The 19178-nt window shown below is 45.6% G+C and overlaps 1 protein-coding gene across 2 annotated transcripts in view; it reads left to right on the forward strand.

Moving 5' to 3' along the window:
* The window catches only part of KCNQ3 (potassium voltage-gated channel subfamily Q member 3), a 168803-nt gene that overhangs the window by 119430 nt on the left and 30195 nt on the right, over positions 1-19178 (forward strand). The gene's annotated exons all lie outside the window — the stretch shown is intronic.

Consider the following 19178-nt stretch of genomic DNA (forward strand, 5'->3'; position numbering starts at 1 on the left):
CATGCCTCAAATCGCCACAAGGTGTCACTGTGGACCCACCACTTGGCAATAAAAGTATTTTGTTTGAAAGGTTTCGGAGTGATGATATTAACAGAGGCTTTTTTTTTTACTTGGGAATAAAATACACAATTGCGTCTACAGTTACATTTCAGTCAAGAATTTGATCCCTACATGGTTGCGTCACGTTTCTGAGATTGGGGTTATTTGTTTTTTTATAGGCCAGCTGCTGTTGTGATAGGTCGATAGTTATCAAATTGATTAGTGATTGAAATGTAATTAAGGAGATATGGGCTGACATTTATTCCGAAGCCTAAGCAAACGCACGTAGAAAAGTCATCCCAGAATGCAATGGCTCGGCGAAATTCCCATCATATTTAAAATTGAAGTCTCTAAATTGAAATTTCGGGGAAATGCTGTATGGGTCGAGGGATGGAAGATCTATGATTCTGGTTTTTGATTTGTTTTAAAATTAACATATATATATATATATATATCATTAACGATATAATTATATACATCAGTATATATATGCAGTTTAGCATTTACCTGGGGTTTCCGCCGATGTCGCTTATATCAGCGGTGGAGCGTATCATCGAGTGTGTATGGGGCTTTACACCTAATCATACATGGCAGATGCAAGGCTGGGCTTCTTGCTTCCAATTGTACACAGTTTGGGGTATTTGGGTTCCTTGGTGGTGATAGGGGGTGGGAGAGGGCGTGGTCACCCTCCTGTAAAAAAATTAAACATTAGCAGGGCCTGGTGGGCAGAATCGCATACTTGCTCAGTAGCGCACGCAGGGGGGGTTTCTGAGTACCCAGAAACCCCCCCAGGAGTCTGAGGGCCCTCAGCTAAAAGCTGAGGGTCCCCTCTTTCCAGGGGTATAAGAATAGTAAAAATCGGCCCTTGGGACCCGGAGATATCTGACTTCAAAGCAGTGGTCCCCATCCAAGCCTGTTAATTGTTATTCCCAGTCAGATATTTCAGGTTAGGGTTACCACCTTTGTGTTGAGAGATTCCCGGACAGTGGCCCGCCCCTTGACACACCCACAGCCCACCCACTTACCCGCCCCCAGTCCCGCCCCTCGACCCGCCTTATGTTTTTTTTTTTTTAACCTTTGCTTCAATTTCATTTTTGATTTTGCACACCATAATGCCAGTTACATGTTACATCACACAGTAATGCCCATTACAAGTTATGCCACACACCGTGATGCCCATTACATGTTAAGACATACACCGCAATGGCCATTACACGTTATGCCATGACTCAACAAAATTTTTGCAAACGAGGGAAAACATGGACAGTGCCGACACACCACACACCCATTACATAGTATACCACATGCCATAATGGCCATTACATGCTATGCCACACACCGTAATGCCCATTATACATTATGCCCATTACTCGTTATGCCAGGACTCAAATATTTTGTAAAGTTTCCCCCTGGCCTGCGAATGGATGTTTATGTAAAACATCCATTCGCATGCCGGGCAAACAAGCACAGCGAGCGAATGTCGGGCGGCCGCCCCGGCATTCATAGGGCGGTGTCTGGTGGACCCGCAAGGCTGCGAATATGCCGCCTTGCGAGTCAACCAGAATAAGGTCCTAAATGTAATGGCCGGCAAGTTAAAGGAGCCGGCGCAATTCCGGTGAGATAGGCTTTAGATTTAAAGCAGCAAACCCAGGTTGGTACCACCAGGAAAAAAAAACCACAGCACCTGGGATAATAATAGCAACAGTATCCAGGGATTCTCAACCTGTATTGAGAAAACGTAGAGAGGATCAGGCCTAATGGCCCAATGACCTGTACCTGTACTGTACCTGAAGACCCACTGGGCACAGTATGATTAACCAACTGCAGACCACTGGACACAGTATAAGTAGCTACCTACAGTTATGCTGGGCACAATATTGAAGAGGAGAACAACACACGCTGAGCAGCTCTGCAGCACACCAACTGCACATTACTGGGCAGCCCTACATACACACACAAACACATTGGGCACATCAGTGAGGAGACTTGTTGCAGACACGATGGCACATTAGTGGGCAAACCCTGCAACAGACACACTGGCACAGAGAGGAGACCTGCTGCAAACACACCGGACACATTACTGGGCAGCCCTGCTGCAGACAAACCGGGCACATTACTGGGCAGCCCTGCTGCAGACACACCGGGCACATTACTGGGCAGGCTTGCTGTGCACACACACTGGGCATGATACTGGGCAGACCTGTTGCAGCCACAGTGGGCAAATGCCCTAATCGCACAGGATAGAGTAGTGGGCAGTGCCCCTGGTGTACACATTACAGCCAGAGCAGTGAAGAGCAGGCCACAGTAACACATAGTCCTGACTACCTGGCACCACCAGTATGTAACCAGGTACAGTCAGAACTGGGCATAGCAGTAACAGAAGTACAGGGCACAGCAGCTTGCCCGTGGTAGTGGTGGCAGTGGCACTCACCTGGCAGACACAGGAGGAGAAGCAGTGCCAGGAAGCAGCCCTCCAGAAGCCTCATTCCTGCAGGATCCGCTCTCAGTCTTCCCCTAACACCTAGATCCTCCCAGTGGGCACGGAGGTGGCAGCAGCAGCAGGTGATCCACAGGTAGCCTCCCTCTACGCCAGCACAGCCCAGGTGTCAGGGTGTGCACCCCTGGGCTGCCATTGTCAGCTACAGTCAGTCCTGTTCCCGGGTGCAGAAGTCAGGATCCCACATGCGACAGTCCCGGAGTCCTCGGCCCAGGATTACTGCAGCAGGAGCCTCTCACCCTAACTCCCAGAGACAGCTGCTCCCCTGCCTGCCCGGTGCTATGCCCCCATTGCAGTGCCCACTCAGTGTAATGCAGTGTGTGCCCCCTGCACTGTGCCCAGTCACACGGCCTGTCCCCTGCTCAGTATCACTGCCTGCCCCCTTCCTGCACTCTGCCCAGTATAAATGCCTGTCTGCTGCGCGGGCCACGGCTCCACAACTCACCGCCGGGCCAGCGCCGTCCGTCACGTCATGTACTGTCCAGGCAGCCGCACTGTGTCACTGTCCCGTCGGCGTGTGTCACGTGCTGCAGCCGCTGCAAGAGGAGCCGGGGAGGAGGAGACGGACACATCACAGTGACACTCACAAGTCTGTGTGTCCCGCCTCCCTCCTCCTCCCTGCAAGCGCCGCGGCGGAGTGACTGTGTCACTCAACATCAATCTCTGCTCCCCTGGCTTCCTCACGTGGTGGTGCGGGTTACGTATCGGATGCATGATGGCTGCCCGCTGTAATCGGCGGTGCCGGGCGGGCATCAATTGATTCCCGGACTAAGTATAGTCCGGGACAGCCACCCTTCCGGACTCCGGACGCCGGTGTCAATTACCGGACTGTCCGGAGTAATCCCGGACGGGTGGTAACCCTATTTCAGGTTCTGTCTGACATAGAGTTTTTCTAAGGGTATATTCCAAAAGCTGGGACTCTCCCCCTTTGATGGACACTAGTAGCTTGTCTCTACTGTTCCCAGAACCAGAGATATCAGCCTTCCAGCAGCTGGTTACTGCTCCAGCTCCACACACCTGGTATGTAGTTTTATATACTCGTTGGCAGATTGCTCTGCCTCCTGAACTCTGATCCCCTAGTCCCCAACACCATTTGGTAGGTGGGATTCTCTAGTTTTTAATTCCATTAAAAGCTAAGAAATCTAGTTCCGGGAACTGGAGATATCTGCAGTCAAGCAAGCTGTCCTCCCACCAGAAAATTATGAATAATAAGCCCACTCCACTATACACCCCTCCTCTTCGTATTAAACATCCTCTACCACCCTGGAAGTTATGTATCAGGGCCCCTTCATTCAGCCCAATGCCCCCTTCTCCCACCTCATCTCCCATCATCTGTGCAGTAAAGGGGTAATTAGTGGAAATTACTGATCCAGGCCCTACATGCAGAGCGGTTGATATAATACCACCTGCAGGACATCAAAGCTTCCCCCACCCCTACCGCTGGAGGATCGGTAGGGGCCCCAATACATTGCTATGCCCAGGGGTCTACACTGCTGTTGACGCCCCTGTATGTATGTATGTATGTATATGTATGTATGTATATATATGTTTTTATTATTAATATTATTATTATTATTATTATTTATAAACATATGACTGTCCGGAGTAATCCCGGACGGGTGGTAACCCTATTTCAGGTTCTGTCTGACATAGAGTTTTTCTAAGGGTATATTCCAAAAGCTGGGACTCTCCCCCTTTGATGGACACCAGTAGCTTGTCTCTACTGTTCCCAGAACCAGAGATATCAGCCTTCCAGTAGCTGGTTACTGCTCCAGCTCCACACACCTGGTATGTAGTTTTATAAACTCGTTGGCAGATTGCTCTGCCTCCTGAACTCTGATCCCCTAGTCCCCAATACCATTTGGTAGGTGGGATTCTCTAGTTTTTAATTCCATTAAAAGCTAAGAAATCTAGTTCCGGGAACTGGAGATATCTGCAGTCAAGCAAGCTGTCCTCCCACCAGAAAATTATGAATAATAAGCCCACTCCACTATACACCCCTCCTCTGCGTATTAAACATCCTCTACCACCCTGGAAGTTATGTATCAGGGCCCCTTCATTCAGCCCAATGCCCCCTTCTCCCACCTCATCTCCCACCATCTGTGCAGTAAAGGGGTAATTAGTGGAAATTACTGATCCAGGCCCTACATGCTGAGCGGTTGATATAATACCCCCTACCACCTGCAGGACATCAAAGCTTCCCCCACCCCTACCGCTGGAGGATCGGTAGGGCCCCAATACAATGCTATGCCCAGGGGTCTACACTGCTGTTGACGCCCCTGTATGTATGTATATGTGTGTATGTATGTATATATTTTTTTTATTATTAATATTATTATTATTATTTATAAACATTTGGTCTATATGTAATACTTTAACTGACCCAACATATACTGGGTCACCTAAGTGTCCATCTCAGTGCTTTGCTCCACCCCTCTGGAAACCCCCTTCTGAAAATCCTGCGTTTGCCACTGCCGCTCAGAGAAAGAGAGGACAGGCTACCGCTGCAGCTGCCTCTCACCCCAGCTCAGCACACAGCACTGAGCAGCGAGTGCTGAGATGGGGAGAGTGGCTGCTGCAGCAGCAGCCTGTCCTCTCTCTCCCACTGCCTGGCACTCTGCATCAGGAGAGGGGGCTCCTCCATCAGACTCAGACGCCACTGTATGTAGGTGCAGGGCCCGACTGCCCATCTAAAACGGACTGATGGGCCAGACCAGCTACCTTCTGGCACGCTGGGGCATACAGAGACAGGGGCATACAGAGATATGGGGGTGTACCTTGAGGCCACACCCATTTCGAATATGACCACACCCCCTTTTCACAAGCACACACAAATGCCACGGCTGTATTACAGCCCCAGTACGTCCCTGTGTAGGTGTCTTTGGCATGTCACAGAAAGTGTTTCCATAGAATCATAGAATGTGACAGCAGGTAAGAACATCTTGGCCCATAAGGTCGGCCCCTTTTTACCTTTCGATAACTTTAACCCTGTTTGTTCCTTAATTCTTTGTAAGGATATTTGCATACAGAGACCCTTTATTGGTCATATTGGAGCAATAACTAGACCGATTCTGCATTTAGGATACGGCTGGGGCATGTTTCGATGGTGCATCCAATGGCGGAATCTAAATATTTGTGATCCTTCAAAATGGGAATCTCAGTCCTTGCACATTCAGTTGCTTGACTGTACGCCATAGCATAAAGTGGCGGAATCAGCCTCTAAGTTAATAGTAGTCATCAATTTATTTTGTGTATAAAAGCAGTATATTTGTAAATTAATTGAAACACTAAGATGACAAGTAAATACTCTGAGAATTATAAATCACTGTGTCATTTTTGCAGGTGCCTGGACAAATGTAATAGGGTGTGAGAATCTGAAAGGGAGAGATTTTGGGAGAGTTTTCCCAAAACATTTTTTAAAGCGGCAATCACTTACTCTAAAAAAAAAAAAACAGGTTAATTTTGCAATGCAATTGATTGCCGCTTTAAAAAAATAGGAACCGAAAACTTTCCCCAAATCTCTCGCTTTCAGATTCTCACACCCTATTACATTTGGCTAGGGTGGCCAATCCCGGGATCTGTATCGGCGAGATCCCGGGATTTGGCCTCTAAAACGCCAGGATTTCAATCACGGGATTGGAGTTTCCAATAACGGGATTTCGGGATTAGTGCGCATGCGCATTCTAATGCCGGGCAGCGTCTGAGCAAGTGCTCAGACGCTGCCCGGCTACTCCCGTCCCGGCATTGTGGCTCTGCGCAGCGTGACGAGGCAAGAGATCACGCTGCGCAGGCCAAGCAGCTGCACAGCCCCATCCTGGGCGCGCAGAACGATGATGTCATCGCCTGCCGGCCGCCCGCACACGCTCCTGCTGCCGGCTCGCGGCGTGAAGTGGCCGCCTCCCGCCCACCTCCCGGCATCAGCAATCGCCCGCCCACCCTCCCAGCTTCATCGACCGCCCACCCGCCCCCACCACACCGCACATGTAAGTAAATATGCGGGGCGGCCGGGGTGGGTTTTTTAATTAGGGAAGCCAATCCCGGGAATCCGGGATTGAAAAAATGCTCCGGGATTGGCTTCCCTAAATTTGGCCCTTTGACTTAAATGAAATAGAGAGACTTAAAAAGCAAAAAGTTGATGAGTTATTATCTAAGAGGGAAAACTGAACTCTCCCGGCGAAACGCGTTGGTGCCAAATGATTCAAAGTCCCCCAAGTTGTTAAGTTACAGTATTTAGTACAGATTGTAATGACAATTTGTATGTTGTATCTGTGTTATTAGATGTTAATATTGATTAACCTATGTTTGCAGTGTCTGTGCGATGTAACATGTTGATTTGTGTTATGCTGTATGTTACTGTAATCCAGTCGCTGTTACATTTTAGTATTTTATTTGTAAAGCTGTTAGAAAATCCCAGTAGTTTATAGGATTGTGACCATGATGAAAGCTTGTACAGTATTTATTCCGGATTCAGTTATAATCCCGGGAGCCAGGATGCCAGCTGTCAGAAATCCTGACCCTGGAATCCCTACTGCCATCAGAATGCCGGCACTAGAACTTTTAAAAAGAATTAGGACTCCAACACCAGAGTTCTGACAGCCGGCATCCCGAACGTACGGTAAGTATACGTGCAGGTTAGGGTCAGGTTGGGGAAAAGGGGGATAAGTTTAGGCAATAGTGAGGGGATTTAGGGTTGGTGGTGGTGGTGGTGGGGTTAGGGTTAGGCTGCAGGGAAGGGAGGTTAGATTAAGGCATTTACAAGAAGGGGGTAAGGGTAAGACTGTAGGATGGGGGGTTAGGGTTAGATTGGAATGCAATAGCAATAATGACACAGATTAAATTGAACCTGTTAGCAAAGTGCATTTATTTACATATATCAGAAACGTAAAGGGGAGGGGCCTTGACAACCCCATTGCTAATGTGTAGCAATCATTAGAAGCAATGGGTGATGCTGCTGGATCCACAGAGCCCAGTTGTCTAACATTTTGTACATTTCAGTCTTGGGCGGAATTAGACTCTTCAAACAATGGGATTTGGCCACGTTATAACCCACAAGAGGAATATTTTCACCTCCCCTAGATTTCCGAGGCTGTCTGTTAGGGTTCCGTATGATTTACCGACAGTCAAAATACCAACATGTTCAAAAGAGGCGATATGCATTATGCCGACATGGTGTCGACACAATAAAAATGTTGTTAGAAAGTCAATATGTGGTTTCCCCTCTGTCTTTTTGGTGTCTATGTTGCCATATGTCAACAAGTCCATTTAAAAAAAAAATTTTTTGATGAAAAACGTATGTCGACATGATAAATGTTAACATTTTGACCATGTCGGCATAACTCAGGTTGACATTTTGAACATGACGGGTATTTTGACTGTTGGTTTTTGGAACTGTAGGTGGTAATATGTCCTCAAAATGTGCCTTTTTGCAGATGACACAAAGGTATGCAACAGGGTAGACACACCAGGAGGGGTAAAACAAATGATTGATGATCTAGCTAGATTAGAGAAATGGTCAAGAGAATGGCAACTACAGTTTAATGCCAAAAAATGCAAAATCATGCACTTGGGTCTCAGAAATCCAAAGACTCAATATAGTATAAATGGCACTATAATGGAAACTACTGAGGAAGAGAGGGATCTAGGTGTCACTATTTCAGGGGACTTAAAAGCAGGTAGGCAATGTAACAAAGCAATGAAGAAGGCAAGTCAGATGCTTGGTTGCATAGGGAGAGGTATCAGCAGTAGAAAGAAAGAAGTAATAATGCCACTGTATAGGTCATTGGTACGACCTCACCTAGAGTATTGTGTTCAGTTCTGGAGGCCATATCTCCAGAAGGATATAAATACATTAGAGACTGTACAAAGAAGGGCAACTAAAATGGTGCATGGCCTACATCACAAAACGTACCAGGAAAGACTAAAAGATCTTAATATGTATACTTTAGAGCAGAGAAGGGAAAGGGGGGACATGATAGAAACTTTCAAATATATCAAGGGCTTTAACAAGGTACAGGTGGGAGACATTCTTCACAGGAAGAGGAGCAACAGAACACGAGGACATGCACTGACACTGGGGGGAGGAAGGTACAGGTGGGAGACATTCTTCACAGGAAGAGGAGCAACAGAACACGAGGACATGCACTGAAACTAGAGGGAGGAAGATTCAGGGGAAATGTGAGGAAGAATTACTTCACAGAAAGAGTAGTAGATAAGTGGAATAGCCTCCCATCAGAGGTGGTAGACGCAAATACAGTAGTACAATTTAAACATGCTTGGGATAAGCATATTGATATCCTTACAAAAAAATAAGGATCAAATATGGTTTGAGGTAACATGTTTAAAAAAAGGGGCAGACTAGATGGGCCAAGTGGTTCTTATCTACCGTCAAATTCTATGTTTCTATGTTTCTATGTTTCTCATACTGTGGGACATGATAAAAGGGAGACAGTATTTAAAAAACCTTTACAGTACTTAAAATTTTTGTTTTTTTACGTGTGTGCATTAATTGGGTTAGGTGAATAACTGTAACATTTACATTGTCGACATTATTGTAATACGAGAATGTCAATATGGTCATAACATCGACCCTGAACATTCCAGGTTGCCAGCACTGATGTTATGTCGACATTGTTAAATGTCGTCATTTGATCAACCAGTACTAGGTCGACACACATTAGGACGACCATTGAAGGTTGACACCTGAAACTTCAGGCTTACTCAGGTGCCACAAACATCGTCACCGACATCGATCTTATGCTGACAGGAGATGTCGTTTGTCCCCATATGCTTTCTGCAGCATTAGCGCATTTTTGCATTCCCGCTGCGCCCAAACATGCCGCGGTCATGCAGCTAACATACGTCTCTGAATCACCTTCGTTAACAATTAGCAAATTAATATGCCTGAAGAAGGAACTCCAGCATGAGAATCTCTACCCTTCGTATAGTGTCTGTCGCACAAGGTGACTTGCGCCCAAATGGGACAAAAAGCGTATGAGGTTCCATTTTGTATACGGCAAATTGAAAAAGCATAAATAACGTCGCCTATCACACATCGTACAACTGTTTTATGTTGGTTCCTTCAACGGAAACTAAAAGTTAGATAAAAAAATCACTTCCCACGATGCATTCTACGGACCCCTTTGCATGGTGACATTCACAGGTAACAGGTATTGTTCACACTCGCTGGACGTGTCGGGAAGAGGCTGAGCGGGCAGGGAGGAATGTGGTGCCATGTTCAAAGCTTTATTACCCATTAGGCTGACTTGGATGAAGTCTAGTGGGCCGCCATTTTTTTTTTTTTGCTGAGTCACTGTTACCTGCAACCTAGGACTCCGATGAATACATTTATGCTGTACAAAGGCACACTTTTCAACTGAGGTTCATTTTGAGACAATAAGGGGGGACAACGGACCAGTAATATTTTCAAAAATAAGAGGAAGAGTGATTGCGCTGTGAAGTCAGCAGACCCTATTTCTGCTGGTTATAGGTGTCCATGTGACTACTGAGAGTGTAAATGATGGCATAAGCTCTGCTTCCCATATGTCAGCTGAAGTGGGCTGAGTGATTGATGTGCCAGAGTGGGCCCCAGATAACCGAAAGCCTTCGGGCCTGGCCATAGGTTAATACGTCACTTGCTTTGTGGAACTATGTGTCACCACTAGACCAACCGCCGGACCTCTGAGAATGGAACCTGCAGGGTACATAACTATTTTTGTTTTTCATTGTACCTCATCAAGCTCCGCCCAGTCATGCATTTCTAACAATGGCGCTGACCCCATAATTGTTCTTCCCTTGTTTGTCCATTTCACAGTAACATTGCATGTGTGTCCACAGGTGACATGCTAATCATCTCTCCTTCGCTTCACAGTAAGGTCATTGTTAGTGATACATTCTTTGGATCAAGCATCAAAAGGAGACTTAGGTATACGAGTCTCGCCGGCATATATCGCTTCTTGCATGACCACCTTGTGCCTGTGCTGTATGGAGCTGTAGCATTTTGTTTTGCTGATGACTAACAGTACGTAGACTCCTTAGGAGGGCATGCAGACCCAGCGTGTAGTTGAATGTTAACAGGTATGACCTTAAACTCCATTATTAAATGTCCCATTGCAAGAATTTCAATGTGTTCAACATATTGCTACTGTGTGACGAATGATACTTTACTGTGATATATGTCATACTTGGCAACATTCTATAACAATTTCCAGGGATGCTTTTGTGGTTGAGCCCCGGTGCATGGTGTTATGTCATGAGCGGATTTGCCTAGGAGGACCTTGGTGCACTACAACTCCCATTGTGTCATGTTTCATGTATACCGCTTAATGTTCCCATAACACATTGTGTATAGAGTGTATAGATCCTCCAGAAACCTCTCCGGGCCCTATTAATGGACCATGGTAGGTTTGGCCATCCAAGTGTGAGGCCATATGGAAGAATAATCCTGAGCCGTAGCTTCAGGGATGGGTGGGCCTGTTTGGTGGTGGGGTATGTGTAAGGGGATGTGGGGGGGGAGGGGTAGACTAAAACAGTTTCTGGTTGATACTAGGTCAACAATAAATAGGTCCACAGTCAATGCACGTCGACCATATGGGCTTGAGCTATTAAGTCGGCATGGTCAAAAGGCTGGTTAAATAAAGCCATTATTAGCATAATTGTAAATTGGGGGCGGGCCATGATGCTGGGATTCAGCACAAATCCCGGACTGTCCACTTCACGCAGGAAGTGGGCGCCAGCTGACGGTCTCTTAGGCGCACACCGGAGCTATGACTACTCCTTGGCGCACAATATTCTGGAATCTCCAGGACATTACGGGAGAAAGGGGAAGTACTGAATGCACCGTCATTCCTTTAGAGTGTTGGTATATGTTAGTGCCAGGATACCCATGGCATAGAGAAAGCTGCAACAGTACGCCGGCATTTGTAGCACCTGAACATTTGAGTGAATGTGAACCTCAGTATTTTACAATCGATAAAATGCGTGGCTCATCTGGAGGTACATAGAAGTACATAAGATGTACTGTATGTAAATGTGAGGCGGATTTATTAAGCTTGGAGAAGAGATAAACTGGAGATAAAGCGGAGTAAAGGTAAAAGGAGATAAAGCACCAGCCAATCAACTCCCAACTGTCTTTTTCAAACACAGCTGATTGGCTGGTGCTTTATCTCCTCTTACCTTTTCTCCGCTTTATCTCCAGTTTATCTCTTCTCCAAGCTTAATAAATATGCCCCTGTGATCTGAGTGAGTGCATGCAGTACTGTAGCCGCTCCACTGACCTCTGTATAGACTTGGTACCATAGAGAAACTGTGTTTCCCCCAGTAGGGCTTTCAAGCAGGGATTGTGTTAATGATATAAGGCCAGCACCACACTGATCGGTCGCGTAGATGTGGCCAACTCTAAATGCAGGTGGGTAATGCATGACGTGCAACTGCGAGACCATGTTTCTGCACCTTTAATTTAAAGTTTAGTGAGTTTGTATTAAAAATTCATATATGACAACCAACGCATTTCATGATTTTTTGTTTTCAAACATTGACTGTACCTCCTTATAATTTCACAGCATCATTTCCTCATAACATCTGATTGGTTGCTGCATCAAAACATGTAGCAACCAATCAGATTATGTTTATCATTTCTCTATTGCATCCTAGAAATTGATAGACAGAATCACCTCTTCATTTTTAGAAGCTTTAGTAGATTTAACTCCTTAGAGTATGGTCGCGTGGGTGTAACACTGGCGTTAAAGGCGTATGAAGGCGCAGTGTTATAGCAGTCAGTTGTGTGCACAATCCCATAGGGTGGAACAAAAAAAAACACAGTCATGGAAAACCAGGTACTTTGCAACATTGTCTCCAGGCTCTCTGCCACCTCCCCTCCATGCTGAGTCATCCTTCCAAGATGCTGAGAGGGGGCTGAAGGGAGATGAGGAGGCTTATGGGAGATGTAGTTCTCAATATGCTACTGGCAGCAGTGGCTGCGCATGTGCATAAAAACCTCTGCATATGCGCAGTCACAATCGGTCCCCCGTGTGAATGCGCAGGGGACCAATTGAAAATGAATAACCCCAAAATTAGGACACATGCGCAGATGGGAAACTGCTTCACTGTGTCCAATATTAACACTTCCTGTACACAGGTGAACACCAGGCAAGGGGACAGATGCACTAAGCTTCGAAAGTGATAAAAGGGAGAGGAATAAACAGCCAGCCAATCAGCTCCTACCTGCCATGTCACAGGCTGGGTTTAAAAAATGTCAGGCAGGAGCTGATTGGCTGGTGGTTTATCACTCTCCATTTTATCACTTTTGAAGCTTAGTGCATCTGGCCCAAGGCTTCTTAGTTGTATATTAGTAATGAGGTAATACTTATGTAAATAATTAATTTTTTTTTTTGCATTTGAGGCTACCCGGTGATCGCACACAATATCCATTTTATGGGAGAGACAGTCGAAAAATCGGCACTTTTCATTATTTTTTCGGTCAAACATTCGACCAAGTCAAGTAAGGGGCTGGTTTTTCGACTGTCAAAAAAATCTGGCACGGTCACGACACGTTGATCGGTAAATTACTCATTTTTGTCAAAACTGCACCTGTTTTTGAGTCATTTTTGTACATGTTGCGCCAGCGCAGTTTCGCCTTTAAAAAAAATAAAAGGAAACTGCACAGTTGAAACATGACTAAAAACCGTCCTGAAATGGACGCAATTGAATAGGAAAGTCCATTTTTTTCTGGCTAGCTGAAAAACAATGGACTAAAAGGAATACCCCCTTCTGTGCTATTATACGGTATATGACAAATGGACGCCTGTTTCTGGCGGATCTCTTGCCCCCAGGATTGGGTGGGTGTAAGTGCAATATTAATGATTCGGGCTGCCAGTACAGTGCCAGGGTCTATGTTATCTACTGCCTCGCCACCGTCTCCTACATTACATCACCTCTTGACAAATGCACACATTATAAATACACCATCTGTATCAACCGAAACACAGGAGTCTGTAACAGGAAGCAGTCCAGTGTCAGTCCCACAGTGTGGCTATTGGGTCCTGGAGGGGAGGTCCGAGCCGCAAGTACAGGGAGTGTGGTCTTATAATTGCTGTCCTCTTGGCCCAGTCTCTACATTGTAATGCTGCATCACACCACCGGAGGCAGTGTCAGATCTGAAGTCCTTTCTGTAGAGAAGGGGGCAGGGTCTTGACCATTTCCATGTACTCACAGGAGTTAGGGAGAATGCTCTGAAATTCGGGTCTCTTGTACATTCTGGTTGAGTAGTAGTCGAGTATGATGTCAGTCGGAAGATAGAATTAAAGAAAAGGGTGATCAGGATGTAGTATATACAGGCATGGGCACTGAGATGGGGGGGAGGGCAGGGTACTATGGGCACAGCATAGTTGGAGATGCCCAGGTCAGTCATTGAAAGGGAGACAATTGTCCCTCTGTGCAGAGAGGTCTATCTTTTTTTTGTTTTTGTCACGCATCCCAGATTTGGTCACTCCAGTACTCAGTCCCTGCTTAGCTCTCAGCTGCCCTGTATACAGGCCATAAAGATTGTTTATTACATATATAAAGGCTGTTGATTATACTATAGATCTACAATACACAGATGAAGTGTTGTTGCATGAGCTTGTTAAACACCTTGTTGATGCATGTATGTTATGTGCCTGCGTAGCTCTGATAAATATATATATATATATATATATATATATATATATATTTATATAACTGCATGTATATGTATTACTTATTGGCAATAGTTACTCATTTCCAAATCTGTATTATAATTCATGCATTACCCAGGCAGCCATTTTGTGGCCTGAACCAATATCAGTACGAATGACTAGCCTACAAAATGGCTGCCTCTGCTGTGAACATCTTTTAGCATTATTCATAATTTGCTTTGAAATGATGTATTAATCCATCTTCATTATATTATGTACTAGCTGACCCGCCCGGCGTTGCCCGGGAAACCTTTGGGGTTTCTTTATTTCCAAAATTGCTGAAAAATGTCATCTTACAATATGCTGTGCCAAAGACCTAAGATTGTAATTTGTTATAGATTCCACCATAATGTTAGAATGTGTTTGCATTGATACTCAATGACGGCAATGAAATCAGGTGTGGTGTTGTTGTTTGAAACACAACGCTCCTGAGTTGATAACTTGTATGTGTTGATGAATTCCACATCCACTCCTGAGATTTAGCACCTACTGTATGACATTTCCTCCAACATCTGAGGGTCAGAAATCAGTACAAAATCAGAAAGGGGCGTGGCCACACCTCCATTTCTATACTTTCAAATTGTACAGTTTCTAGGGTGTGTAATTACAGGCGCTGAGTGCGAAGGGACCGGGGTGGGCGTTACTTACCCCGCCATAATTAATTAAAAATTCACTGCTCCCTGCCACTCCCCTCACCGAACCTGCAGCAGTCTCTGAGGTCTGGGGATCTGTAAAGCACATGCACCGGGCATCTCTACCAAACAGTGGGGCAGCTCCTGAGTGTGTGAGCAGGTCCACGGGCCTGGCCACATGATGTCCTGACGCGACGCAAGCTACCCGCACCACTGTAATGCCCCACTGGGAATGGGTGCAATGGGCCAAATTCTTCCCTACACCCGCCGAGCCAATCCACTGATCCAGCCATCACAATCATCAATGGGTGCATTGAAAAGGTTTGAGTGTAAGAAGTTGAAGAATAAGACTGAGAAAAAGAATTGCCATGTTACAAAGTGTACAATTTACTCAATAAATCGTGAAAAAAATGTAAGTGTACATAGAAGTACAATCAAGAAATGAAATTAGGATTAAAAAATAAGTTCTGATTCAAACTGATAATTGTTTGGATGGGGTGGGTTGTGAAACAAATCTATAGGTGGGGGTATGGATATTGTGGGCATAATTGGTGTTTGTTACACCTACATGGTGCCCTCAATTGATGGGATTTTCACTACAGTGTCACGGTCACATTGTCACCATAGGGGGATTCCCAATTGGGGTCCAGGTGGTCTTTTAGGGACCCTTTACAATCCTGTAGGTCTCTTCTCCTTGAGCTTACGGTCTCCCTTAATGATAGTCAATCACTGAGGGAGACCATAGGCTCCAGGAGAAGAGACCAACGGAATTGTAAAGGGGTCCCTAAAAGCCCACCTGAACCCCAATTGGAAATCCCCCTACGGTGACACTGTAGTGAAAATTTCTCATCATCTGGGTACCCCCTGTAGGTGTACCAAACACCAATTATGCCCACAATATCCATACCCTCTCCACCTATAGATTTGTTTCGCAACCCACCGCCATCCAAACAATTATCAGTTTGAATCATAATTTATTTTTGAATCCTACTTTCATTTATTGATTGTACTTCTATGTACACATATTTTTTTCACGATTTATTGAGTAAATTGTACACTATAACATGACAAATCTTCATCTCAGTCTTATTCTTCAACTTCTTACACTCATAACATTCAAACAAATGCATGCAGCGCTCATGCCCATCGACCAAACATTATCTATGATCCAAAAGAGTCTGGGAAACCCTTAAGGCAGAGCAGTGCCTGATATCCAACTGACTAACAGGGTGAGTGCAGTGTACCCACTTTGTATTGATCAATGGGTGCATTGGCCAGGACAAAGATTTCTCAGTGCAACTGGAGGACTGGAGAGACGGATATGGGGAACAAAGTAGAAATGGTACATTAGGTACAATTTTTATTTGCCGGTACAGACTGTTAAATAAACGGCAAATTATTATTTATGTGTTCTGTGTGTTTGTGTGTGTTGTACTGTTTTTGTGTGTGTGTTGTAATGTATGTGGTTTTGTGTGTTATATTGTATGTATCTGTCCAATGCGTAAGTGTGTGAGGTGTGCTATGTATATACAGTATGTGTGTGTTGTGTCTTTGTGTATCTGTGCAAAGTTTAAATGTGTGTTTTGTGTGTGTTGTACTGTTTTTTGGATGTGTGTGGTGAATGTGGGTGTGTGTTGTGCTGTTAGAGGTATGTTATGTGTGTGTATCTGTGCAATGTTTAAGTGTGTGTTCTGTGTATTGTACTGTTTTTGGGTGTGTGTTGTAGTGAATGTTGGTGTGTGTTGTACTGTGAGTTGTGTGTTATGTGTGTGTTGTGTTGTGTGTATATCTGCCGAATGTGTTTGTGAGGTGCGCTACGTATATATGTGTGTGTAGTGTGCTGTGCATATCCTGGCAATGTTTAAGTGTGTGTTCTCAGTGGTGTAGCTTGGTTTGGGGCACCCCCCCCCCCCATTAATGGGGGCGCCCCCCCCTCCCCGCTGGCCTCCCCACCCCCGCCGTTAATGGGGGGCACCTCCCCACCCCGGCCGCCGGTACCACACCCCCCTTCCCCCCATCGCCCGCAGGCTTACCTGTCTGCGCGTCCCGACTCCCCTCCTGGCTTCAATTAATAATTCTATGCAGACGGACCACGATAAAATGGCTGCCCACATACCGCAAACAGTTTCAGAGAACTGTCTGCTTTATGGGGCGGCCATTTTATCATGGTCCGTCTCCATAGAATTGATTGAAGCCAGGAGTTGTGTGTTTGTTGTACTGTTTTTGGGTGTGTGTTGTAGTGTGTATGGATTTGTATTGTACTGCATGCGGTGTGTTTCCAGCGATTTCAGCCCCTATCTCCCCCGTGTGTACACAGCTTAAGTGTGTGAGGTGCTCTACGTATAAATGTGTGTGTTGTGTGCTATGTGTGCGTATGTGGTGTACTGTGTGTGTGTGTGTGTGTGTGTGTGTGTGCGTGTACAATGTGTACGTGTGTGTGTGTTATGTGTGGTCTATGTATATCCTCAATTATTTCCTAATTGTTTAAAGTCTTCACCATAATGTTAGAATGTGTCTGTCATACTCAATGACAGCAATGAAATCAGGTGTGGAGTTGTTCCTTCGTCCACGGTTTCCCAGATCGTCGATCTTTTCCCCAGATCATCAATGAAGGAAAATTCAAACTTGGTGTTTTTTAAAATTCTAAGTGAAATTTCCCGAAAACGGCTTCGAGGTGCACACCACCGGGTCCAGAGGTATCTTGTTGCCAAATTTGGTGTCTCTGAGTGCCACGGTGTGTCCGCAATGCGACGGACACGCACACACACACACACACACACACACACACACGCACACAGACTCTTCAACTTATTATATAGATAGATTAGTATTAATGAATCATTTGTCTGATATGGGGGAGGGGGGTGTTATTTACTAAGCCCTGGAGAGAGATAAAGCTGTTGGAGATAAAGTAACATGGCAGTTAAGAACTGATTGGCAGTTTATTTATTTGTGAATCGTATTATTCACACCTGATTGTACCCATTGTCTTTTCTTGGTGCTTCAATAACATAGGCCCTTATTCTGATTGACGCGTACTTTACCGCATACTTTCGGATCGCGTATTTACGGCGTCTGCGCATGCGTGGAGAACGCCACGCGCATGTGCCACGCCTTGACTCCGTACCAGTTCGGCCAAATCCCGTCCAAAACTGTTCCCCGCAATCAGTCGGGAAATATGGGCGTATTATGGGCGTCATGCGGAATGACACATGGGCGTAGTTTCAAAGTGGGCAAAACGGGGCGGAAACATGGGCGGATACGGGGGAGTACACTTATGTTGGGGGGCGTACATTCGGATAGCACTCCGAATGCACGCGATCAAAAAGGGCAGAAATGTGCGGTGTCCACAAGTGTACTATTGCTTTGCGGACACCACTCGTTCATGCGGTAGGCGAACGGACCGCCTAATGACTACAAGCATTAACACCTGAACCCAATAGAATCTACTCCTTTACTCATTACTCACTAATAGGCCGCTTGTCAGTGCTTTAATTGAAACCATTGCTGCTTCAAGGAAACCTTAGTAATCCCCCACATATGCTGTACTTGTCACACACTTAAAAACTGCTAACAATGGACATGACTGAATCTTAATACTATCAATACACATGTGTATTCGACATGTACTCATGAAACCACACATTTTTGGTAAAGTAAACAAATTTATTTCTATACATGTCACAGTCAATGCCACTGTGATGCAATGACCAAAAAAAACAAAATACCAAAAATAAACAACATGGCAGGAATGTCCCAAAATAAATAATAATACAAAACAAATAGAATTGCACACAGATGGACTCCAGCACCTCCTATGTGCCACTGCACATGCAGCCAGTGGGAAATGAGGAGGCTGCTGGCCCTTCTACAGCAGGGCAACCTGCACCTGACCATTCTACAGCAGGGCAGCCTACACCTGGCCCTTCTGCAGCAGGCCAACCTGCAGCTGCCTCATATGCACCATCAGCAGAATTGTTTGGAACACAACCGGGGACTTCACAAGATACTGTAGTACCATGGCCATCACTTCAAGTACAGCTGACAGTAATGGCAGGCAAAAGAGGGCAACAGGGGAACCAAAAAGGACATATGAAGCAAGGGCTCATCTGGTTACCCTCAGCACGTGATTGGACACAAGAAGCTGACACACACAGCACAATGGAAGATTTGGGACCACATAACGGTGGAGATTAATGCAGCCACAAGTTCATTTGCGACCACGTTTGGCCTTGGTAGGCTCCTTGGCCTGTGCAGCAGCTCTTCTGGCACGGCCAGATGCTGGGGCAGGTGGAGCAGATG

Source organism: Crinia signifera, chromosome 5 (assembly GCF_055691185.1).
Source record: "Crinia signifera chromosome 5, ASM5569118v1, whole genome shotgun sequence".
NCBI lineage: Eukaryota > Metazoa > Chordata > Amphibia > Anura > Myobatrachidae > Crinia > Crinia signifera.